The following is a 25850-nucleotide window of genomic DNA, read 5'->3' as shown; positions in this document are numbered from 1 at the left end:
TCCCTGAATCAACACAGGTTGTTGTAACTCATCTGACAAGTGTTGAACAACCACAGCCGCAACAACAACACCATGTGCAAGTACACGCCCAAGTACATGTGGAAGGAGAGGCAGCAAAAGGAGATGCGCAAGCAAAGGTGCATGGAGGTTCACAAGTGCCCACAATAGTTGTTCCTCCCGAAGTAGGGGCACATTTGGAAATCGACAATGAAGCTGAGGTATCATTGGAAGCCACTCCTCCTGATGATCATTCATTGTCTTCCACATCCCTAGCAAGGAAAAGATCAAGGGGGGTGTCTACATCTTCTTCAAGCCCACCGCCTTCTGATGATCTGGATGACGAATGGGTACTACCACGGCAGCCTGAGAGTGAGGCACACCATGATCTGACACCGGTACCTCCTAAGCGTAAAAGGAAGGTCGTCCAAAAACTCAAACCTATGGAGTGTGATGAGGCTCAACAAGAAGTGACAGATACTGCTGGTGATGAAGCCTCTCACGATGACGACGAGCCAGTCATCACAAAGGTCACTGCAGCCCCACCGGGCATGCAGCAAAGAGACATTTTGACCCTATCCCGAGAAGCTGCTGAGCGTGATGATGATGTCGGCGAGGAGGCAATGGAAATGGAATCATTAGATTTGGAGTTAAGTAGTACACCAAAACCTACCGCTTCCATATTTCTTCGCAAGAAGGTACCCACCTCGTCCTCGACCTCAATTCGTGGTGGTGAAAGTGCAAAACGTACTGAAGTTCGGCAATCCACATCCTCCACTTCATCTGTCATTAGCAGCAGGACCACCACCACCAGTATCGCCGCCTCCTCCGGCCCCCGAAGACATTTCAAGTCTCCAGTTTGGGACTTCTTTAGTGTTTGCCCAAAAAAGGAAAACGTAGCCATTTGTAGCCTTTGTAAGCTTCGATTTAGTCGTGGTAAGCTTGGTTCTAACTATGGTACCGGAGGCCAGAGAGGTCATCTTGAGAGAAGGCACCCTGTCCAATGGTTTCCGCACCTAGAGGCGGTCAAGAAAGCCGGAATTGCACGTAATGAAAACGTTGATTTGTCATCTGCTGATGACGAGGAGGTAGAAGAAGACGATTCAAACACTTCACTTACACCCAGTTCCCATGTCAGCAGCACACCCCATGGGAGCCACACTAAGAGTGTGGGAGAGAGTGAGACATCAATGCGGAAAAGTTCATCAGCGAGCGTAACTGGGTCGAAGAGATCATCATCATCCCGTAAATCATTGGTCCAGGGCAACATTAAAAAGATGTTGTTTACAGAAGCGCAATATGAACGCAACCACCCAATGACCCGTCTGTATAACACTAAGCTGGCTAAAATGCTAGCTCTGGACCTTCTCCCTTTTTCTTTTGTAGAAGGGGTTGGTTTTCTAGAATTAGTGACAGCGCTCTGCCCTAAATGGAAGGTTCCTAGCCGGTTCTATTTTGCCCGAGTTGCGGTTCCAGCACTACATGAAGATGTTCTGAAGGTGATTGGGGCAGCTTTGCAGAAGAGTGCTGTTCACACTATACATCTGACAACAGACATGTGGACCAGTGGCGCAGGCGCTGATTACATGTGCATCACTGCACACTGGGTCTCTTTTTCAGGGGCTAAAGCAAAGCTAAACTCAGGTGTTGACACTAACATTGTTTTTAAAGGTGCTCGGAAACATGCAACACTAGCCATGTTTGGTTGGGAGAAACGTCACACAGCAGAAAACATTTTGGATGTCTTTAACACAAAGGTCCTTAACTGTCTGTCCCCACTAAAACGCAAGGTTGGTTATGTTTCCACGGACAATGGCTCCAATATAGTTAAGGCCATGAGGGACGGTTACTATTTCAGAGTGCCGTGTTTGGCGCACTGTATAAACCTGGTTGTCCAAAAATTCTTGGGTAACAAACGCAGTGCAGCGTACAGTGTATTGGAAAACTGCCGAAAAATTTGCAAGCATTTCAGGCATTCTTTTAAGGCCCGGAAGCAGCTGAGGAGCATGCTATATCAATGTCAAATGCCAGTGAAAGCACTCATCCAGGAGGTGGTAACACGTTGGAACTCAACCTTCTACATGCTTGAGCGTCTGTATGAGCAGTATACGCAACTCGATCAATATTTCTTGAAAGAGGGTATAGAGGAGCTGAGGATGGGTGGGCCGCAATGGAACATAGTTGAAAGCCTAACACGCATGCTTCGTCCTTTTGAGGTCTTCACGCGTGCAGTCAGCAAGGAGGACTCTAATTTGGGAAAAGCTATCCCATTGTTGTACATGCTGGAGGACCAACTGAAGGAGGTGTGTTCTGTGTTTGGAAAAGATGACAAAAAGAAAGACTCTTTGCTTCTGGCTGAGCAATTATTAGAGCTCCTACAAGGTGATGAACGTCTTAAAAAGATCCACTCAGAACAGCATTACATTTGTGCTACTATTCTGGATCCACGCTACAAAAAGGCGCTGGCAGGCAGAGCATTCTTTCCTTTTGGTGATGAAGATGTTACAAAGTACAAACGTTGGCTAGCCTTGTCAGCCAAGAAGTTTGAAACAGAACGGCTGGAAATTGAAGGAAATGGCAGTACATCAGCAGGCCATCCCCAGTCAAAACAATCCACTTCTGCACCTGTGGCTGTGGCACAAGTGACCTCTCAGCCGTTAAAGACACCGGCAACCGGATCATCTGCACGAAAGACAACAGAAACATTGGAGGCTGAAGAGGATTGGCTAGCTCTGCGTGGGTTTGGTTCTCAAAAGGTCAGAGGCACAGCAAGAGCTACGCAAAGTGGAGGAACCTTGGAGGAGGACCTTGAGTCGATGGTGAAGGACTATCTGAATGACTCCACAGAGGTCTATGTTAATTCTGACCCATTGGCGTATTGGCATGGGAAAAAAGAATTGTGGCCACAGCTCACCAACCTGGCTTTAAACTACTTGTCTTGCCCACTCGCAAGTGTGTCTTCTGAACGGGTTTTCAGTGCGGCTGGTGGGATTGTAACTCCCAAACGGAGCCGCCTCTCGCCCAAAAATGTGGAGAGGTTAACAATGATCAAGATGAATCAGCACCTCATACCACCAGATATAAGAGTACGAGAGAGCGTGCCGGATGAAGAGGAGGTGGCCAGCACCATAGATGAGGGAATTTCTACTCTGTCAGGTGCCACTGACCTCACCCTGGCTGAATTCGCAGAGTATGATGACGAAGCCTTATTCTTATTCCTGGACCGTGATACCGACTTCGAGCCCTGAAAATGAGACAACGAATCAATAACTTTCTTTTTCATCCTTATTCACTTTTATTCCTGTGTGTCTGTCTTTCTTTGTTGTGCACAGTTAATATAATTCAAACTTTAATCAGATAATCACAAAAACAAGCCCATCAGCAGAACTGTCTTCACTTGTTTGCTAATTTATTTGAAGGTGCCGCAGTCTGCATTCCTCAGGTTCACAAGTTCAGAAGAACATGCTCCTCTATCCTCCTCCTCCAGACTCCTATTTCCATCAAAGCAGAGGGCTGGTTTACGCCCAATGAAGAAAGACTCAGCACTTGTGGGGGTGTTGTTCTACCTCTTTGCAGGTGAGTTGACGGGTCTGGGGCCATTGCTGGGAAGCACTAAAAGTGGTTTGTGCCAAATCCGAGGCGGAAAATTTTTTGTGTTTTTGATGACTTGCTTGCCTTTGAGGTGCTCTTAGGGGGGGTTCCGTCTGTTTGTGGGTGAGTTTCGTGGTCTGGGAGCACTGCTGGGACACTCTAATCTTGATTGCATTTGCTTTTCAGGAAATCCGTCGTGCCAACCCCGACTTATGGCCTAGCTACGCAGCGCGTTTGGACCGAAGGCCCAGAAATATTGCAAGTATGAGATTTTGCTTTTGGCCTGTTTGGGGGTGTTATGCTTCTTGGCGGGTGGGTTGCCGGGTCTTGGGGCATTCCTGGGAAGGTCTAATACCGGGTAGAAGTGGTTGGGACAAAATCCAGGCCGATTTTTTTTTGGGCTATTTCTGACATTTTGCTCTATGTAGCGTTTTCGGGGGCCTGTTTGGGGGGCTTCCTGGTGTTTGTGGGTGAGTTTCGTGGTCTGGGAGCACTGCTGGGACACTCTAATCTTGATTGCATTTGCTTTTCAGGAAATCCGTCGTGCCAACCCCGACTTATGGCCTAGCTACGCAGCGCGTTTGGACCGAAGGCCCAGAAATATTGCAAGTATGAGATTTTGCTTTTGGCCTGTTTGGGGGTGTTATGCTTCTTGGCGGGTGGGTTGCCGGGTCTTGGGGCATTCCTGGGAAGGTCTAATACCGGGTAGAAGTGGTTGGGACAAAATCCAGGCCGATTTTTTTTGGGGCTATTTCTGACATTTTGCTCTATGTAGCGTTTTCGGGGGCCTGTTTGGGGGGCTTCCTGGTGTTTGTGGGTGAGTTTCGTGGTCTGGGAGCACTGCTGGGACACTCTAATCTTGATTGCATTTGCTTTTCAGGAAATCCGTCGTGCCAACCCCGACTTATGGCCTAGCTACGCAGCGCGTTTGGACCGAAGGCCCAGAAATATTGCAAGTATGAGATTTTGCTTTTGGCCTGTTTGGGGGTGTTATGCTTCTTGGCGGGTGGGTTGCCGGGTCTTGGGGCATTCCTGGGAAGGTCTAATACCGGGTAGAAGTGGTTGGGACAAAATCCAGGCCGATTTTTTTTGGGGCTATTTCTGACATTTTGCTCTATGTAGCGTTTTCGGGGGCCTGTTTGGGGGGCTTCTTGGTGTTTGTGGGTGAGTTTCGTGGTCTGGGAGCACTGCTGGGACACTCTAATCTTGATTGCATTTGCTTTTCAGGAAATCCGTCGTGCCAACCCCGACTTATGGCCTAGCTACGCAGCGCGTTTGGACCGAAGGCCCAGAAATATTGCAAGTATGAGATTTTGCTTTTGGCCTGTTTGGGGGTGTTATGCTTCTTGGCGGGTGGGTTGCCGGGTCTTGGGGCATTCCTGGGAAGGTCTAATACCGGGTAGAAGTGGTTGGGACAAAATCCAGGCCGATTTTTTTTTGGGCTATTTCTGACATTTTGCTCTATGTAGCGTTTTCGGGGGCCTGTTTGGGGGGCTTCCTGGTGTTTGTGGGTGAGTTTCGTGGTCTGGGAGCACTGCTGGGACACTCTAATCTTGATTGCATTTGCTTTTCAGGAAATCCGTCGTGCCAACCCCGACTTATGGCCTAGCTACGCAGCGCGTTTGGACCGAAGGCCCAGAAATATTGCAAGTATGAGATTTTGCTTTTGGCCTGTTTGGGGGTGTTATGCTTCTTGGCGGGTGGGTTGCCGGGTCTTGGGGCATTCCTGGGAAGGTCTAATACCGGGTAGAAGTGGTTGGGACAAAATCCAGGCCGATTTTTTTTTGGGCTATTTCTGACATTTTGCTCTATGTAGCGTTTTCGGGGGCCTGTTTGGGGGGCTTCCTGGTGTTTGTGGGTGAGTTTCGTGGTCTGGGAGCACTGCTGGGACACTCTAATCTTGATTGCATTTGCTTTTCAGGAAATCCGTCGTGCCAACCCCGACTTATGGCCTAGCTACGCAGCGCGTTTGGACCGAAGGCCCAGAAATATTGCAAGTATGAGATTTTGCTTTTGGCCTGTTTGGGGGTGTTACGCTTCTTGGCGGGTGGGTTGCCGGGTCTTGGGGCATTCCTGGGAAGGTCTAATACCGGGTAGAAGTGGTTGGGACAAAATCCGCGCGGAAAAGCCTTTAGTTTTGGCACTTTTTGTAACTTAGGGTTCGTTAGGGTTAGCCCTAGCAGCAGGATTGCATGTGTATCGGGGTGTTCTAGATTTTTTAAACTGAGTTCTGGGGTCTTAGAGCACTCGTGAGAATGTGTAATTTTGGTTGCAAGTCATTTGAAGAAAATCCATGGTGGGAAAGGGGGGATTTGGCATAGTTAAAGAAAGCCTTTGCCACTATTCTTAACTTAGGGTTCGTTAGGGTTAGCAGTATTTCTATTGCATGTGTTTGAGTGGGGGGGATTTCGAGTCTTGGAGCGATGCTGGCTATGGCTACTTTTGCTTGGTTGCTTGCAAGTGGTTTGAATGCAATCCACGGTGGGTAATGGGTAATTAGGGTACTTCGGCCTACTTTTACTTTCAAAGTAAGTTTTGTCACCAGTTTTCTGCTAGGCCTCGTTTTTTGAGATTTGATTGGGGGTCTTCTACATTTTTGCGACTGGCTTTAGTAAGGGTCTGGGTGGGAGCACTGCTAGGAAGATCTATTTTTGTTCTAAAACACAGTTTACAGTACACCTAGCTTGAGGGGCAAGATCCGCTACATTAATTTGCCCATACTTATTTATCCTTCAAAAGGTGACTCAGAGTACGCACTTTCAAAAACATTGTACTGTCTACTAGGAAAAACAAATTGTGACTTTTTGCACTCCACAGCCTACATACCTTATATTTATTTATCAGTGGTGTTGTAATATTATATCACTTCCTGTTTTTCGTTGAATAATTACAGGCCGGGTTTCAGTCTCTGCAATGGGGAAAAAAGGATGGAGTCAGGCTTCACAGTAGCGAGCCACAATTCAGCATCAGGCAGGCAGTGGACAGGGTGTCTTCTGGTGACCAACATCGGTGGACGAAGCGTCGGCTGCAATGGAGGAGTGCCGCTAATAGGAGGATTTTTTTTCTGCGGGCAACTTACTTACCACTTCCAACAGGACCACTACAACCACATAGATACAGTATCCCTTGCCTTTTTCTCTGACTGTGACTGCATTTCTTGGCTCTCTCTCGGCTTCTACATTGATCCCTTAACACATCACTTAGTCCACTCCACTATCTGCACCACACATAGTCATTTGTAAGTGCTCCTACGTAATTCGCAAGTCGCAGCACGCCCCAGGCCGTAGAGGACTGGGATGGCCCCAATGATGAAGCATGTCACCAAGGGGCAACCCTGGTGAGTGAGGGGACACCTAGAAAAAAAGCAATTTCTCCTTTTCTACCTACTATACCTTCTGTCAGGTTACGCAGCCCCTAAGCGCCTACCGTACTATGAAACTACATTTCCCATGAGTAGGCGGGAGACTTGCAGACTATTTAGTGAGACTATATGAGAGTACCCTTGTATGTTAGGACATCACTTCACTGATGCCTGTCTTGTCTTCTCTTACAGGTATCCTTTCCCTGCTGACCCTACCTTTACCCATCCCACATTTTTTATTTTAGTTTGTTATTTTTCTCCCCCGCCTAATGCCTCGAACACCCTGTGTTTACACTTCTGGGTGTTGGTGACATTTGGAGGTGGAACCATATTTGCATCGACTGGATCACGGGGAGTAAACCTGACACCTTCCAGACCAACCCCATTGAGTGTTGTTGTGAATGGATTTATAGTGACCAGCAAGGCTCTCGGGTATCTGGCTACAGAGACCTTATGTTGAATATCGTTATCAATAATTCCACACAGGCCCTGTACTGTCGCATTCTTTCTTTCCACAGTTGTCGATGATATATTCTTACTCTGCTTGACAAAGAACCATTGCTAATGTGAAAGAACTTCAACCGAATTAGTAGTTATACTTTACCATTTGTTAGGCTACAATGTGGCACTGCTCTACTGTACTTCTGTCACCTGCTATATTCTCAGTTGTACCGTTGAATTGCTCAGGAGGACAAACCAGATTTAATTTTCTTTTTTTTCATAGGCATGCAACTGCCACTGTGTCACACCACTAGTACCACCGCTATGAGGAAATTTTATCCGACCAAGATTGCCAACGTTATTCGGTGTTTCCCGTGGAGCCAGCCCTGGGCCTAGCCCTACTTTCAAACACAAATTACAGGTAAGATAAGCGTTTGGTGGTTTGGGGGTATAATGGAGTATTAGTACGAGAGACGAGAGACTGAAGGTAGTACTACTAACGTCCTAGGACTCTTGGATTCACTTCACTTAGTCTGTGAGAGGCACTTAGTGTTGAAAACATTTGGGCATTTACACTTAAAGGAAGAAAATGGAACTAAACTTTCAGGAAAACAGTCAACGTTAAACCCCCACCCACCAGGCAAGCAGTAAAAAACAGGTATGCTCAGATAAAGTTTGAAAAAGTATATTTATATCCCTAACAAAATAATCTCCCGCAAGACCCTCCCTAACCCCAACGATTGTCCTTCAAAAGTCCCCAAAAACCCAACTCCCAATTCCCACCCCCCAAAAGTCTCTAAAAAAGGGGCAAGGGACACTATGGGTGGATGCTGTTAACTTTTTGGGCCAGGGCATCATGCTCCTCGCGGAGCAAGGCGAGCTCCTGCTGAAGGCGGGACACCATCAGGGTAGTGCGGCGCAGGCGTGCCTTCACTGCCTTGCAGGTGCAAGGCCTGTGAGAAGCAGCTGTTGGCCTTGCTGCTCGGCGGTGGCGTTTGCCTTTGGCAGCCCGGCTCAGTCTCGGTGGACCACTGTGCTGGGTGGCAGCCCGTGGGGCCACGGAGGCCGATGCAGACGACGTTGTCGTAGTTGTCGACTGCACACTTTCCACGTCCTCCAGGGCCACCAGCCGCCGATATTCCGCAACAGTGGCCTCGATCCTCCGTTGCCGGGCCGCTCTAGCCAGCTCCTTCCTCCTTGTTCGTTTGGAAGGAGAACCTATATGAAGAAAGAAAGACATAGTCTGTAACCAATGCTCTTTAAGATTAACTCAATCATTCAGCAGAAATTTGTGCTGCAGTACAACTAGCAACTTGCAAGCGCATTACATAACTATTGAGGCCAGTATCTATCTAACCTCACACTTCTTCATCCTTGCTCTAACATTAGTGGGAGTTTAAGGAACAAATTCTATGAGCACTGTGGACTTCCATTGGAGTCGACTATGAAAGTACACCAGTCTTATTCTTCTTCTTATCTCTTGTTTTGGAAAATTGGTACGTTATTTTCTGCAAGCCGGCATAATGCCAGCGCGGTAAACTTGCACCCGAGAAAAAGAGACGCACGCCATGAGGAGTGACCTAGACTTGCGTTGCCGTTGCGTTACTGTACCCGTCCAGTACATGCAGGTGGTGAATCTCTTACTTTTCTATTACGGGTGGCCCTGAGAATACTCTGTTACAACTCAAGGGCTACTGCTTAATTAATTTAACTTTCACCCTACAGTGGAAATGAGTACTAGAAATGGAAAATTGAAGAAGATAAATAATCTGATTATCTATCACTTCACATGGGATGTTTTTGCTTATATATGGGATGACTTTAGGTGCTTTGCTTTTTATTGAGTGACCAGTGATACATCCACACATGAATGACTGAGTACTACTAAACTTATTAAGAGAGGTAGGGAGTGGCCACCATAATAACCGGATCTATGCAGTGCTTGCAATACAAACTACTGCTACTATTTATGGTAGTATTTGGACAAAATTAAAAGTTCTTTTCCTTGCCTTTCCTACACTGGAACGGACGTGCGGGTGCAGTGTTACATGCTCTTCAAAGTTACACTTAGTTCATCCACTGACCATCTACTCTCTCTAGATCATGGGTACTCACAAACTTTCTCTCAGGGGCTACATTTACAGTGTAGTTTGGGGCCGAGGGCCGCACTGGTGGGGGCGGAGTCAGAGGGGGCGGGGCTAAAGCAAAACGATAACTTGTGACCATGAGGTTGCACACAGGTCCCTGCAGCAGATGCCCTCATCCACTGAGCCACCAGACCCAGCATTTACATACATCTCTCTCCCTCCTGCTCTCCCTCCTGCCCTCCCTCCATCTCTCTCTCCCTCCTGCCCTCCCTCTCCCTCCCCCTCTGTCATCTCACTGTGTGTGTGTCTATCTGTGTCAGCCTTCAGCCCGGGTTGAGACCGCTTCCTCAACGCGCACACACAGACAACAACACCAAAGTACTTAACAGGTCTTTAAAAGACCATTAACATATTATTGAGGCTTTGTTTGTTTTAGCGCCCCTGCTTCTCCACCCTGACAATCACTGCTTGCCCGGCCCCACAGAGCAGAGGCTTTGTTCTATTTCACCTCTTTGTGGCCTTGCATCTCCACTCTGCTCTGTGGGGGCCGGGGGAGCAGTGATTGTCAGAGTGGAGATGCAGGGGCGCTAACAGGTGAAATACAAAAAAGCCTCTGCTCTGTGGGGGCCGGGGGAGCAGTGATTGTCTGCAAGGTCTGCGCACCGCCAACGAAGGCTTGCCGGGCCACCACCGGCCCGCGGGCCGTACTAGGAGTACCCCTGCTCTAGATACACATATGCTTTCTAAGAGTCAGATAGTAGCATGATCCAGGTATATGGACACATACAGTTTCTGTGTCACCCACCCAGGCTGTTGTCCTTCCACCCATCATTGCTTCATCATTCACCCAGCCATGCATCTCATATTCTTGCCTTCCCAGCTAGTCTTCAATCTCAATAAGTAAGGAATATATAAGAGCTTACCTCTGGCCGCCACCACCACCGTCTCAACTCTCACAGCTGCCGCCGCCGCCTCCTCCCCTGAAGAATCGCCCTCCGCCTCCGTGTCGAGCACCACCACCTCCACACTGGCCCCGCCACCAGATGTTCCACCTACAAAGTACATTTAGGAATGTTAGAATGAAGCACTCACTAGTCACTAGTATTTGGTCTAGGAATGAAGACATGTGAAAACAATGTAATTTGTGACTGTCTACGTTAAACTTAAAAAAAATGTCCCTTTTTCCAGGGAAGGTTGTCTTGCTGCACTTTTAGGCACAACTGATGAAATCTGTTTTTTTAACACGCACCATTTTTCTCCACACAGACAGAAGATGGACTTCTAACAACAAGATCAAGTTGAAACCAGGTGAGAGCTCGGCTCGACCACAAGAAATGTCTTCAATTAATCGTCAGCACTAACCACTTTTCCATTATCAGTTAAACGTTTAGTTTTATTATGACTTCATTTTAATAAATGTGTTTACTTTTAATAAAGCTTTTAAACTGAAATACAATCTGTGTTTTTTGGTCCAGACTAGAGTGACTGAGCGAAAGGTTTTGCAATTTTTGCAAGCATGAGTCCAGATAGAACAGTTCAAAAGACATTATGGACAATCCCAGAGGACTGCACTAAGTTGATAGAGCTATTGCTGACTAGAATCATGGGAGTTTCGCCAACCGTGCAATCTTAGTTAGCTACACAGACAGACTAATAAGAATAATCTAGTAATACCACAGGGAGTCATAGTAGAGGCAGGATAAGAATTTAGATACAGTCTACAAGAAGAGCAAAGACAATTTTGAAAAAAGTCAAATGAGGAACGCTAGGAAAAATGGGTACTAGTCTAAAATGAAAACTTACTGGGGCCAGCAGAGGAGCCCTCGCCTGCCCGATCCTGGCCCTGTTGATGAACAGCATCCGCCGCCTGCTGCTCCTGTGTCCTCCTCTCGCCCCTGGGGGGAGCTGACGTACAACATGAAAGAAAGAACAGAAAACATGGATGATTGTTGCTTGTCAATGTCAACCAAATCAAACATTTCAAAAGAACAATAACAAAATATTTCTGCGAAATTATATTGATTATGGTTACTTTTCATTTATTTGCGGACCTGTGACTTCGAAAGTCACGTAACTCACTAAACAAAGTACTGAAACGTTCACCTAGGACTGGCAGGCAGCAGTCCGCAGGCAAGACGCAAAGTGACAGACAAACTCCATTGTGATTTCAGTCAGATCAGTGACAACACTAACAGTTGCCTGCTACATTACCAGTCATTTAAATAGTCAAACTATCAATCCACCGCCACTATTTTTCTTATTGTCAGGGTTACAAAGGAAGGGGCAGATTTAAGCCCTTGCGGCTCTTTTGCGCCGTTCTTGCGTGACTTTTGTGACGCAGCAGCTAAACAAAAAAGGGCGCCATGGTGCGGCGTATAATATTATAACAACGTGACGCGTTTGGGAGATGCATCCCGTTATAAAGCCCTGCGCCATCAGGGGGCGTTCCGGCGCAAGGGAGGGCATTCCTGCGCTGGAACACATCCTAATAGTGGCTGAGGGAAATCTACAAAATATCAATCAGTCACCTTTAGGACAATGATGCGTCACACAAACCCTGCACCTGCTTGAAGCAGACGTACGGCTTGACCCAGCATTGGGGAGATAGGGTACCCCAGAGCATTGATGGAGCTGCGCCATCGTTGCGACGCAACTCCAGCAGTAAAGCTTCGGTGACGTTTTGGGCCCATGGTGCGCCGCATTGCAAATACGGCGCACCATGTTTGGTGGTGGTAGCGGGCCGCACAATTAATGGCGCATCCCTGCTACTTTGCAGGGATGCGACGGTAATTGCAATTCTGCCCCTTAGGGGCATACTTACTTACGCGTTCTGGCGCATCTCCAGAGATGCGCCAGATCAAATGCGTCACGCAAAACTACCCTTGCGACACGGCAGATGTGCCTCATTTACAATGCGGCGCGCCCTGGCGCAAGGGTAGGCACTTGCGTGAGGCATCTCGTCACGTAAGAGCGGCGCATCGCTGGAGTCACGTCGCCAACGCAATGCAACTCCAGTAATGCTCAGGGCCACCCAATACTTAACATGCTGTGTCAGTCCTTTCGCCTGCTTCGAGCAGACATAAGGAATTGAATTGACGTAGCAGCGTCGCAGAAGTGCCTGCGTTAAATCTTGTACATTTCACGCAGGCAATTTTGCGAGGCGCACAGCCGCTGGACCGCGGCGCCCACCCTGCGTACTAGGAACGCACCCATTGTGGTGCAGGCCCATGGCTTTATAACATGACGCATCTCCCTAGATGCGTCATGCTGTAAATGACTCGCAGGGATGCGGCACGTTTACGCCGCTGTTGCGTCATGCAAGGCAACGTAAACGTGGCGCAAGGGGCTTGTAAATGTAATCTGCCCCCTAGTGTCTAGCATTACGCAGTTCTGTAAAGTACACTCATACATAATAGTTACTCAGGCCAATGAGACCACGAAATAGAAAACAAATAAGCATAGTAGCAACGCCACTGAGAAGGAGAGCAGTGCACCTGAAATGCACAGAAGATTTTGAAATATAATTTAACTACAATGTAATCGTCATCAGCGGCATTATTGGCTTGCTCCATGTAAAAAACTAATATTTGCAATACAACAACACAGAGCAGGAGAAAACATCATAGTAGTGAGTGATTAAATGGCTACTACTACTCACCAAGCCCGGGGATCTCCAAGCCGAGCTGGTCCAGCAGGTCGCGCTCGCGGTCCAGGAGGTCCGTCCAGCGATGGGTGACCTGGCTGTAGGTGCGCTGGACCCCGTAGAGGTGGGATATGGCCCAGCACACCTTCTCCCACCGCTTCCGGTGCTCCCGCATGTTGTAGCCGCCGGCCGCAATCCTGCCGCCTCCCGCGATGGTCCTGGGCAGGCGGCGCTGGACGAAGTAGACCAGCGCGCCCACTTCCTCCGGGCTGAAGATCTCCCGTCGCGTCACCTGCTCCCCCCTCAATCTCCCGCATGCTGTCCTGCCACTGGGTCCAGCACTACTCCCCGCCGCCGCTGCGGCCCTCAAGTGCCTGGGCAGCTTCACGGCGCCTGGCTTGACCATGGTCTGGGCAGGTAAGGTAGGAAGAAGTAGAAAATTAAGAAAGAATAGGATAGGGAAGAAGAAAAGAAAAGAGTTTAAAAAAGTAGTTTAAAAGTAAAGAAAAAAAGCAGAAAAGACAAAAATATACAGCTAGGAAAAGAGAGGGATAGATAAGAAGCAAAATCGTAAAAAAAAAACTGAAAACAAGCAAAGGATGGCAAAGATACCAAGAGGATTAAACACCATGCCCAGACACAGGAAATGAATGAAAAACAAGATGGCCGGCGCCCGTTCACGAGCGCGAAAGAAAGTTCGCGCGAGATTTTCCTCGCGATCTCGTGCGAACCTGTAGATTTCCCGCGCGATCTCGTGCGAACCTCTACTCGCAATGCGCTTAGTGCGCGAGATTATACATAGCGGGCGGAAACGGAAATACGTCACGGAAACAAAATGGCCGCGCCCGTACTCGACCTTGGGGTAAATTCGCGTGTTGCGCTGCAAGCGGCTCGCGAATACTGCAAAAAAACTCGCGAAACAACAAGCCGCAAAAAAATAAAATGCTCATTCGCACGAATTGGCGGCTTCCGCGGTCGGTTTCGCACGACGCCGCGCCCCGCGAATAGCGCGAAAAAAACCGAAAAACGATTTCAGCAAAAGCAAAAGCAATGAGCAGGTGCAAAAGGTCAACCTCATGATTTGTAACGATTCTTTGTAGTGCTTCCTGAGGGGGCCCTCCAGAATTCGGTTGCCTGCTTGCAACTATTTTGTGTGACCCTGCTCTGACCTTAACTGTATGCCACAAAGGTCCTGATTTACAGCTAAAGGAGCAGACAAGCAGGTGCCAGGCTGGAACTTTAAATTCTTTCAGTGACACATTAATTAGCCCCTAATTCATTATTGTCAGTTGGGGCAGGGCAGGTGTTGTAACTAATTTTGCAACAATGAAAGCACTTAGCAAGTGCAAAAGATCACTAATCAGGGCGCACTAAGGAAGCAGGTGCCAGCTAAAAAAATATTCTGTGACACATTAATCAGCCCCAAATTAATTCAGGTCACTTGAGGCAGGGAAGGTGTGCTTTGCTTTGCCGAAAATAATGTACACTGGACAACCAGAAGGTGTGGTGATGAAACAGAGGGTGGCATGGGTGGGCCAGAGGGTGGCATGAGTAGTCAGAGAGTGGCAGTGGTGACAGAGAGTGGCAGTGATGAAGAAGAGTGTCCCAAACAGGCTGGACATGTAGAAACAACAAGTTCGCAAAACTTGCAACCCGACAGGTAAGTTCGCAAATTGCGAAATTGTAAAAACCCTCGCGAACTGGCAGAAACACGGGCGAACACAAAAAAAAAAATAAATCCGCAAATTCGCGGGAATTCGCGGATTTTGCGGATTGCGAATCCGCAAATCCGCAAAATTCGCGAACGCGAGATCCGCAAAATTCGCCCATGCTTAGTGATAGCACATGCCTGATAGCTTCAGGTCGGAGGGAGCGCAAATTAACAAGAACATATCTATTGGTGCCTACTGTGGTGAGGTTAGGTCTCATCTCCCAAGTTGGGGGGCAGGCAATGAGGGAGGGTGGAGATGGTTGGAGTATATGGGAGAAGGATTCCGTTTTTTTACCTTCCCACCTTTTAAAAATTATTTTTATACTCTGACTACCTGAGGGAGCGTACTGTAGTCTGCTATGTTTTATACTGTCTTATATTTTGCTGAGTAGGTCTCTATCCAAGCGTGTTGTCTTTTTCCTTGTTCCCTTTATTGAAAACCAATAAAAAGTGTTACTCAAAAAACTCTTCATCCTTATAGCTCTTCCAATCACACATTAACAGGAACCTGACTGTTTTAAGGTGTTCAATACACAAAACAAGTCCTAGAGTCTATTCACACAGAAGTGTTCATCAATGTATGAACATTCCAAGTATCAGGTACTCAAGACTGTAGAAGACATGAACAACAAAGAAAGGTCTTTTGATTGGTTGGAGATGCAGGAAAAGACAGAAAAAACACACAGCGGCCAGCAAATGGATGGCCTCGAAAGAGGAAAGGCGGAAAGAAAAACAGGAAAGAACTCTGTCGGGATCATTGGTGTCCCATCATTACACTTTGCGTGTCCAGTGTTATCATCTGGGCTACCAAATAATTATACTTTACCATACCTCCAAACAAGAGGAGGATGGATTGAAGATATAGTTTTACCCTCTTTGTAGAGTTTTTTTTACAAGAGAGTAGAACAAGAAATTAGTGCAGTATGAACAAGAAAACAGGTGATTTAAAAAAGGATACACATCAGAGACACCAGTGATACTCAGTCGAAATTGATTGCCTCAAAGATGTCTTCCTAACTAAAAACAGCGAGAAGGATAAATCAAGAGCAGTTGAAATATGGCACTGCTCTTATGGTCGACATGTTTCAGCTTATGGGGGATAACTCCCTAGCTTTCTTCAGGACCTTAAATGCTTCAAAAGAAGATTCATTACTGTCACAGTTTTAGTACATTAATACATACAATTTTTGTTGAATTCACAAAATAAATAGACCTATATCAATTCCTCCATATGGACATGATGTATATGACATCTGCAAAAAATTTGTAAAGAGGAAAAAACAAGGAAAAATAATGATAAGCTGCATCTCTTTTCATACAAAAGTACACAATATATCATAGGTTTGATGAAATCTTCTTGAATTTACATTGTTTAACTTAATTTAAGAAAAATCGTGTAAGCCGCAATGGTGAACTTACCAATGCACCATGGGGATAATACCTCACCTCACTGGGCTCCAGCGTGTGTCTGAGAGGCCCCGCTCTGTAGGACAATCGGTACAAAAATTGGAAAATTATGTACAATTGTTACCATCAGGGAACTCTTGTTTTTAGCGATAGTGCATGTAAATCAAATATGTCTGAGTCCTAAGTATTTACCAACGACTATTTTAAAAAAAAACAATGTGTGAACTGTGTGTAGGCTTCTCAACCCCATGGCAAAGACGAGCATCACCCCGGCATCGAAGACTGTCCAGGACAAAAGCAAATTGAGGTTTGTCCCGGTGTGACTATAAGTTTGTCATTTGCCGCAGATCAAAATGCAAATGGCACCAAAACGCGTAGTTAAGTTCTCTAAGCACTTGTTTTCGAATGTGCATTCGAAACATACACCACATGTCAAACTTTGACTCGTTTCTGTATATGGAGTTTTAAGCAGCTATTAAACTGTCTGACGTGGCTATAGAGTATGGGGAATTTAGCTTGAATAAGTCCCATTCGCCAATCTTTCTTTGAGGCTATACAAAAAGGCAAGACTAGGGATCTTTAATCGTAAAGTACAGCAAAACTCTAAGTATCGCTGTTCATTCTGAACAAGCATCATGAATTTGAAAAGGAATTTGAAATTGAAAGGAGCAAAGCGTCTCCAGGATTACTCTCCGAAATGGAGATTGAAACGAGGAAAAAAAAATAAAAGAATAACGCTGTGTGGCCCTTACCTATCCCTCGTTGCCTCCGGCTGGGACACAGCTAGGATGGAGGTGTCGGTTCCACGTTAGGTCTCTCATTATATAAGTCATCTTTTAATTCGTTCGCTTTGGCGCGTACCAATCGAGTCAAAGAAAACTACTTATTAGTCGCAAGACTGATGGGAAATGTAGTTTTTTAAATGTCCCCTTCGGCTTGACTCACGATCTCAATACTAATAGGGAAAGTTAACTCACCAAACTCACGATCAGACTGATAAACTATTACCAATTAAGAATGTAATCCTTTTATGTAATTTACTCTTATAGTTGAATAGCTAGCTTTTTTATGTCTTTAGTATATACAAAATCTTGGCTTCTAAATTATCCGTGATATGCTTGTTTTCTCGTGTATTCATCTGAAGCAGCATGTGTGTTGTATCTAATATTTCAAAATATTTCAAAAACGCCTCAGTAACATCGGATTTCTAACTGTCACTATATCTCGTTTGATGACTACAAAATTACGTCATAAGCCATGGGAATTGTAGTTCATGGCAGACGTCTGATGTCACTGTAGGGTTCTCTGTGATCATACTCACATAATCGAGAAACGTGCTCATCATAAACGTCTAAGTAACTCGTATATATAAAAAGACGATTTTATTTTGGATATAGTGATCTCTTTTTAGGTTCAGTCGATCGTGACGGTTTCGCCTTCTACCTGACATTGTTTTCGATCCAGAACAAGACTACCTGGTATCATTTGACTTGGAGTCTTTATGCACGTCGATACCCCAAGATGAGACTTTGGAGGCAATTGCCCAGATTCTTTCCAACACCACACTTGAATCAATAACACCAGTGTACTTCATAATGTCTCTAGCTCATATGGCAATGAAGGAAAAAAATTTCAAGTACGAGGATAACATCTACCTCCAAATATCAGGGACCAGCATGGGCAGCGTTTTTGCGTCAAGCTTGGCAAATCTGTGTGTCCGCACTTTCGAGCAACAACACGTCTTAACATCTTCAAATCCATTCTTTGAGTCGATACGCGTTTGGAAACGCTACATCGACGACGTGTTTGTTGTTTGGCGGGGTACTCTTGACTCCATCTTTGTTTTTCAGAATTGGTTGAATACAAGAAATGATTACCTGAGGTTTACAGTGGAAGCAGACAAAGAAAGGATAGCATTCAATCTAGTGTACCTTGGATGGATTAGAGAGTGAGCTCTATCGTAAGCCTATGGCACGGAACTCCCTGTTGCCATTTGACAGCCAACACCAGAAGTCACTCCGGGAGAATCTGCCTGACAGTTATTTCCTCTGTATTCGGAGGAACTGTTCCACAAAAATAAAATATGAGGAACATGCAAAAAACCTCATGATTCATCTAGAAGAGAGGAAATACCCTAACAAAATAATCAAACAGGCATACAATAGAGCAACTAATTATAACTGAGAGGCTCTCTTAGAACCTCCTGAACAGAAACCTCCTCTAGATCGCCTCACTTGTGTGAATACTTACAGTTCTTTACGAATGGATTGCAGAAGATCATCAGGCGACACTGGCGCATTCTGAATTGTGACAAAGAAAAAATACCTCTACCACTGTTTTCGTTGAAGCGGAGTGCGAATACAAGAGACAAATTGGTCCACACTAGGCCGCACCTTCAGAAACAGCAACAAGAAAACACATTATGGGATTTACCGAGAGTCTAAGGGCATTACCCTTGTGGTTCATGTGCCATATGGCCCAAGACAAAACATTCAAAAACAATCAACATTGGTACTTTAAAACCTTGGATACAACGTAGTTTTACGAACTGTAACAGCGATAATCTAATATACTTGATCACATGTCCCTGCAATTATAAATATGCAGGGATGACTACAAGAAAAGTAAAACTTTGAATGCTTGAACACAAAAGCACCTCCAGGTGCAAGAAAAGTATGACAAGACTAACCAGACATTTTGTTGAAAAGAACCACCAAGCAGAAGATTTTCACTGGACAGTCTTAGAGAAACCACGCATCCCTCCACACATAACTGATGTCTCTAATTTTCTGTTCCTTAAAGAACAAAGATGGGTTTTCAAACTATCAAGTGACACTTTAGGTCTCAATGAGGCGATTCCTTGGGTTTCGCTCTCCAAAAGATAAGAAATCTCTTTTTTGCTGGCATCTGGGTAAAAGCTGAATCTCCTCTTGAACCAATTGGGCCAAACTTACAATATCTGCTCCAGATTATAACAAGCGATTCCCTTATGGTGACAATATAGGTGCTTGTTAATATCATGAGATTGCATCTCACCTTTACATATAACACTCTATTTATGATTAGACACTCTCACGATTAGTAGGCAATTATAAGTCTTGTTTTAAATGACCTGTACTTTGCCTCTATTTCTAGTACAATTTAGGTAATGTTATCCCTTAAACCGTCATGATCGACTCAACCTAAAAGGAGATCACTATATCCAAAATAAAATTGTCTTTTTATATATACGAGTTACTTAGACGTTTATGATGAGCACGTTTCTCGATTATGTGAGTATGATCACAGAGAACCCTACAGTGACATCAGACGACTGCCATGAACTACAATTCCCATGGCTTATGACGTGATTTTGTAGTCATCAAACGAGATATAGTGACAGTTAGAAATCCAATGTTACTGAGGCATTTTTAAAATATTTTGAAATATTAGATATTCCATCCTAGCGGTGTCCCAGCCGGAGGCAACAACGGATAGGTAAGGGCCACACTGCGTTATTCTTTTATTCTTTTTTCCTCGTTTCGATCTCCATTTCGGAGAGTAGTCCTGGAGACGCTTTGCTCCTTTCAATTTCAAGTTCCTTTTCAAATTCATGATGCTTGTTCAGAGTGAACAGCGATACTTAGAGTTTTGCTGTACTTTGCGATTAAAGATCCCTAGTCTTGCTTTTTTGTATAGCCTCAAAGAACAATTGGCGAATCGGACTTATTCAAGCTAAATTCCCCATACTCTATAGCTACGCCAGACAGTTTAATAGCTGCTTAAAACTCCATATACAGAAACGAGTCAAAGTTTGACATGTGGTGTATGTTTCGAATGCACATTCAAAAACAAGTGCTTAGAGAACTTAACTACGTGTTTTGGTGCCATTTGCATATCGATATGCGGCAAATGACAAACTTATAGCCACACCGGGACAAACCTCAATTTGCTTTTGTCCTGGACAGTCTTCGATGCTGGGGTGATGCTCGGCTTTGCCATGGGGTTAAGAAGCCTACACACAGTTCACACATTGTTTTTTTTAAATAGTCGTTGGTAAATACTTAGGACTCGGACATATTTGATTTACATGCACTATCGCCAGAAACAAGAGTTCCCTGACGGTAACAATTATACATAATTTTCCAATTTTTGTACCGATTGTCCTACAGAGCGGGGCCTCTCATACACACGCTGGAGCCCAGTGAGGTGAGGTATTATCCCCATGGTGCATTGGTAAGTTCACCATTGCGGCTTACACTATTTTTCTAAAATTAAGTTAATCAATGTAAATTCAAGAAGATTTCATCAAACTTATATGTTGTGTACTTTTGTATGAAAAGAGATGCAGCTTATCATTATTTTTCCTTGTTTTTTCCTCTTTCCAAATTGTTTGCAGATGTCAGATACATCATGTCCATATGGAGGAATTGATATAGGTCTATCTATTTTGTGAATTCAACAAAAATTGTATGCATTAATGTACTAAAACTGTGACAGTAATGAATCTTCTTTTGAAGCATTTAAGGTCCTGAAGAAAGCTAGGGAGTTATCCCCCATAAGCTGAAACATGTCGACCATAAGAGCAGTTCCATATTTCAACGGCTCTTGATTTATCCTTCTCACTGTTTTTAGTTAGGAAGACATCTTTGAGGCAATCAATTTCGACTGAGTATCACTGGTGTCTCTGATGTGTATCCTTTTTTAAATCACTTGTCTTCTTGTTCATACTGCACTCATTTCTTATTCTACTCTCTTGTAATAAACTCTACAAAGAGGGTAAAACTATATAAACTATATCTTCAATCCATCCACCTCTTGTTTGGAGGTATGGTAAAGTATAGTTATTTGGTAGCTCAGATGATGACACTGGACACGCAAAGTGTAATGATGGGACACCAATGATCCCGACAGATTTTTTTCCTGTTTTTCTTTCCGCCTTTCCTCTTTCGAGGCCATCCATTTGCTGGCTGCTGTGTTTTTTTTCTGTCTCTTCCTGCATCTCCAACCAATCAAAAGACCTTTCTTTGTTGTTCATGCCTACTACAGTCTTGAGTACCTGAGACTTGGATTGTTCATACATTGATGAACACTTCTTTGTGAATCGACTCTAGGACTTGTTTTGTGTATTGATTAATTGAAATAGGGGATTAATTCCACGAGTCTTTAATTTTGTCCCTTTAGGCCCTCCTTCTGTGTTTTGTTTTAAGGTGTTGCCAGATGGTCTGTCCATGAGAGAGCAATGGAAGAGTGGGTGTTAAGGGTTGGAACTGGAAAAACAGGATCCAAAAGGTGGCCAGATATGTAAATGGGATTGGCATTCTGAAGTTCCAGATATAAAACGGCCAAATCATTAAGCAAGACTTGGCAGGTTCCGCAAGAGAAAACAACTTTGGATGCATAGGTGAAAATCCACTAATAGCATAAGATTTTCTTTCTGAAGAGAGACCTTGCAATTTCATCTGCTAAAATCAAGAGATAGTTTAAAGGGGAATCAATGGCCCACAGATGAAGATAAACAGTAGCTATTTCAATAATACTAATAATAATAATAGGGAGATTTATAGAGCGCCTGGTTACGCGCACTGGAAAGTCCCCGCGTTCATACCAACCTTTAGCCCTCCTGATAAAGACTCACAATCCGAGCTTGGGTTATTAGGGCATCATTGGATTGGTAGCTCTGCATATGCAATAATCACAATCCCTTTCCCTTGCCCATCTTCCTATCACGTTGACAGAGTTTAAACTATCTAAATGATTGATGACAGGGGTGCTATCCTGAGATCACCAAATCTTACTAAGAAGCAGCAATTGAATATAGTGAAAATAGAGTGGAAAAGGACAGCAATCTTAAAGCGGTGTTTGGAAGCTGAGAAAGCATTACAGGGCATAGCTCTTAATGTGCTAGTTTGATGGGAGATTTTCTAAGCAAAGTGGAGAAGACTTCCCATAAAGGTAATCACTGGTTAAGCAGTTGTGTGCTATCTTGTAAAAGAGTAGCTTTGGTGGGGAGGAGGAAAAGCAACATTTCAGGAGATAAAGGTGAATGTGTCAGGGAGTTATTACTACGTGAACTAGTGAAACTACTAGCGGTCGCCTAAGAGGCAGCACTCCTGGACTCTATAGCCTCATAAAATAATTGAAATTTGCATTTTAGACAGGTAATGGACCGTTCTAGAATAGAAAGAAAGGCAGAATTACAATAGAGAGCTAGTACCATCAGTATATCTACTCCCATGTTTGCAGAGTTGATCTGCAGTGTAAGTAATCCTAGCCTGGTTGCTGGCGTCTACTAAAAAAGAGGCAGGGGTCCTGGCTCCTGGCGACGATGGGCGCGGACGGGTGCTGAGAGGCTTGCCTTAGGTGCACCTAGGGGGCACCAGCGATGCGACCGTGCCCCGGCCACCTTTAAATAGAATGGACTTCAATCGACTAGACCGCTACCAGCACAGTGAGCTAGTGAAAAGAAACAAAAGACTGCAGGCACTGAACACGGCCGGACAGTCAACCCCGAATGTTATGTCCCCAGAGACTCAAACAAAAGAAACTTGCAGTAAGTTGAATACTTTAACTGGAAAGCTAAAGGCTGGAAGGCTTCCGTACAGCCTGCCTCACACACAAAGCCCTGCATACAGGCAAACCAGAATATCTGGCCAACAAACTCAAAAGGGCCGGTCAGTCTAGGAACCTCAGAAGCTCCAACACGCTCCTACTCATTCCTCTGAAATCCCAGAAACACAAAACATCTAGTAAATCCTTTGCGGGCAATGCTCCCAAGATATTGAACTCCATCCCCCCCATATCAGAATGACCGCCTCCTTCCCGAAATTCAAGATGCTACTCAAAGCCCTCTTCCTTGAGCGTTCTGGATCATAACAAGAACTCCACGTTTGACTGTGAAAGACCATGTTCTCTACGATCCCAGAGCCGGATGACTCGCTTTCAATCTCCGCCCTGTTTTGCACTTATGTTGTTACTGTACAGACCTTTACTTCGCCCATGCGCTCCCTGCCCTGTTTTCCGTCCTCACTGTCTTTCTGATGCCTATTTGTATTTGTTGTGAAGCGCTCTGATACCCTCGGGTCCAGCTAGCGCTATATAAAACTTCAATAAATTAAAATAAAGAAATCTTTTCAGGACTAGTGCAGTAGCACATGTATGGGGAATAATGAAAGGGAAATTCTGTAGAAAGTACAAGAAGTGGGGGAGTACTATCATTTTGAACAAAGCTAGTCTACCCATTAGGATCAGGGGCAAAAAATCCCAAATTTCAAGATCTGTCTAGGCACATCGCATGATTGTTAATATGTTTCTGTCCCAGGCTACCTGCAGGTCGCACGAGATATGGATTCACAAGTACTGAAATGCGTTTGCAACCTGCCTGTGTTTAGTGTGTGGTGTTTAGCATCTGAGGGGACATACCGCATAAATGTACATACACAGGTTTTTCCCAGTTAACGACCAACCCTGATGCCTCTCCGTATACATGCAGAACATGGGACAGATGTACAAAAGATGGCTGAGGATGTTGCAAATTCAGAAGTATGTCATCAGCGTACAGAGAAGCACTCTAACACAGTCCGGTTGGTCAAAAAAGAATGTTTTCCTATTACAGATTATTTTTTATTTGGTAAAGTACAGAAGCATATATTTGATATCCAACGTGCTGGTTTAAAGTTTTTTTTGCCTCAGTACCATTCTCGTATAGTCTGTGAAAATCAGCATATTGTGAGAATCACATTTAATCTCCCTTGCTGTATGGGGGATGAGGTTCCTGTCACTATAATTTACAAGACGTGCGATCAGGGCCAGGTGTAACTCCAGGAGGGGCTTTTGGCATAAGCGCCTGCTTGACCAGAAAGCATGCATAAGATCTTGATGACAAGAATAAGGGTCTTCTGCCAGTTTTTCAGAAATGTCTCAGGCTGAGATCCCTCACAGCCCTCCAGAAACCCAAAAGACCACAGGTTATTTTGTCTGAAGTGACCTCCACATCTTCAATGTAGACCAATAGTTTACAGGTGGAGCCCGGAAGTGTATGGACCATTTAGTGAAGGGTTGCAACCTTGCTAACACTGGAATATGATCCGAAGAAATTGACGTTTTTGGATCTAGAACCTTATGTAAAAACAGGACTTTGCATAGTAAATCATATAGAAAACCAACCTAGAGCAATAGCGTATTGCATTTTGATTCAGTATATCCATATAAACAAAAAACGAATATTCCTAATAGGAGCTACTAAGACATAAACGCAGTTGTAGTGAGTGTTGTATATCTAGCTATCTTCATGACAATCATCCTCTTTTTTCATATTTTGTTCATGTTGAAGCAATTGAGGATGAGTAATTTGTATTAGTCCTGGTGTCAAATGGATTTTAATGTGCAGCATTGAATTTGAAGTGGTTTCTTGAGGAAACTTACAGCAAAGTGCTTGGTAGTCAGGAGCTATTAGGATTAAAATAAAGACAAACATTTAAGCATTTTTAGAGTTAGAGGATTCATAATTTATGTTTTTGTTTTTATCATATATTGTGACAATATTGATTTCCCTTATCCATTGTCAAGATACTCCAATGTCACCTCAGAACATTAAAAATGTGTTCATTTTTGGAACATAATTTGGTCATAAATCTCACCATATTTGTTTGTTCATGTATACTCATATAGCTCACTGTTGCATGGGTGTTCTTTGTCCTGCCACCTTGATCCTAAACACACTGCTGGGGCAGGAACGACAGCTCCCAGACTCCCCAGAGTGATGTGAGCTGCTGGAGTGGCATAACATTGGCAGAGGAATCCCGCAGCACGGGAGCCTCGTTTACTGCTGCCTGGGTGTTCTTTTTCCTGCCGCCATAATCCTGGGCACAGAGCTGGGGAGGGAACTACAGCCCCTAGCTACTCCGGAGTAACGTGATCCACCGGAGCGGCATAACATCGGCATAGGCGTCCTGCAGCAAGGAAGCCTCACTCCCTGCTGCCTGGATGTACTTTATCCTGCTGCCTTAATCCTGGAAACACTGCTTAGGTGGGAACTACAGCCCCCAGCGACCCCGGAGTGACGTGAGCCGCTGGAGTGGCATAACATTGGCAGAGGAAGCCCGCAGCTCGGGACGCGCCCAGGCGTGACCCGGGCAAAGACCTGGCCAAGAGCAGGCCTGTGTGTGCCCGTCCACAGCCAAACGAGGCTGGGCTCCGTCTCTTTCCTCCTCTATCTGGAGAGTCTGTGACTGTCGGGTGAGTAGGTAAGCAGCCAGTCGCCTTTGGCTTCTCCTGTTGTTCATAAGGGGCTGGAAGGGCTGTGTGGAGTTTACGATTATGTCAACTTTTATGCTTAGACGCCCAAATGCTGAGCCACCTGACAAAAGCAATATGTATCATAAAACTGTTTTGGCTACTTTCAGAGCTGACTTGGCTATGGTTATGGGGAAACGGAGAGGCCATTGGAGGGTTCTGTCACCTGTATCCTTCCTGTTAGACCTGGGGTTACCAGTCTACATAGGGTAGCATAGCACAGAGTGGCAAGACCTATCCCCAAAGCAATTGTGTTGTGCTGGTGTCACACTCATACAGTAAACCAGCGTCCAATCACTAAAAATGAAACTACACCAGTTTAGAAAAATACGTGCTGCT

The sequence above is a fragment of the Lissotriton vulgaris genome, chromosome 11 (genome assembly GCF_964263255.1).
Source record: "Lissotriton vulgaris chromosome 11, aLisVul1.2, whole genome shotgun sequence".
NCBI classification, from domain to species: Eukaryota; Metazoa; Chordata; class Amphibia; order Caudata; family Salamandridae; genus Lissotriton; species Lissotriton vulgaris.
The sequence above is the reverse complement of the archived record's forward strand: the minus strand, read 5'-3'. Positions refer to the sequence as shown.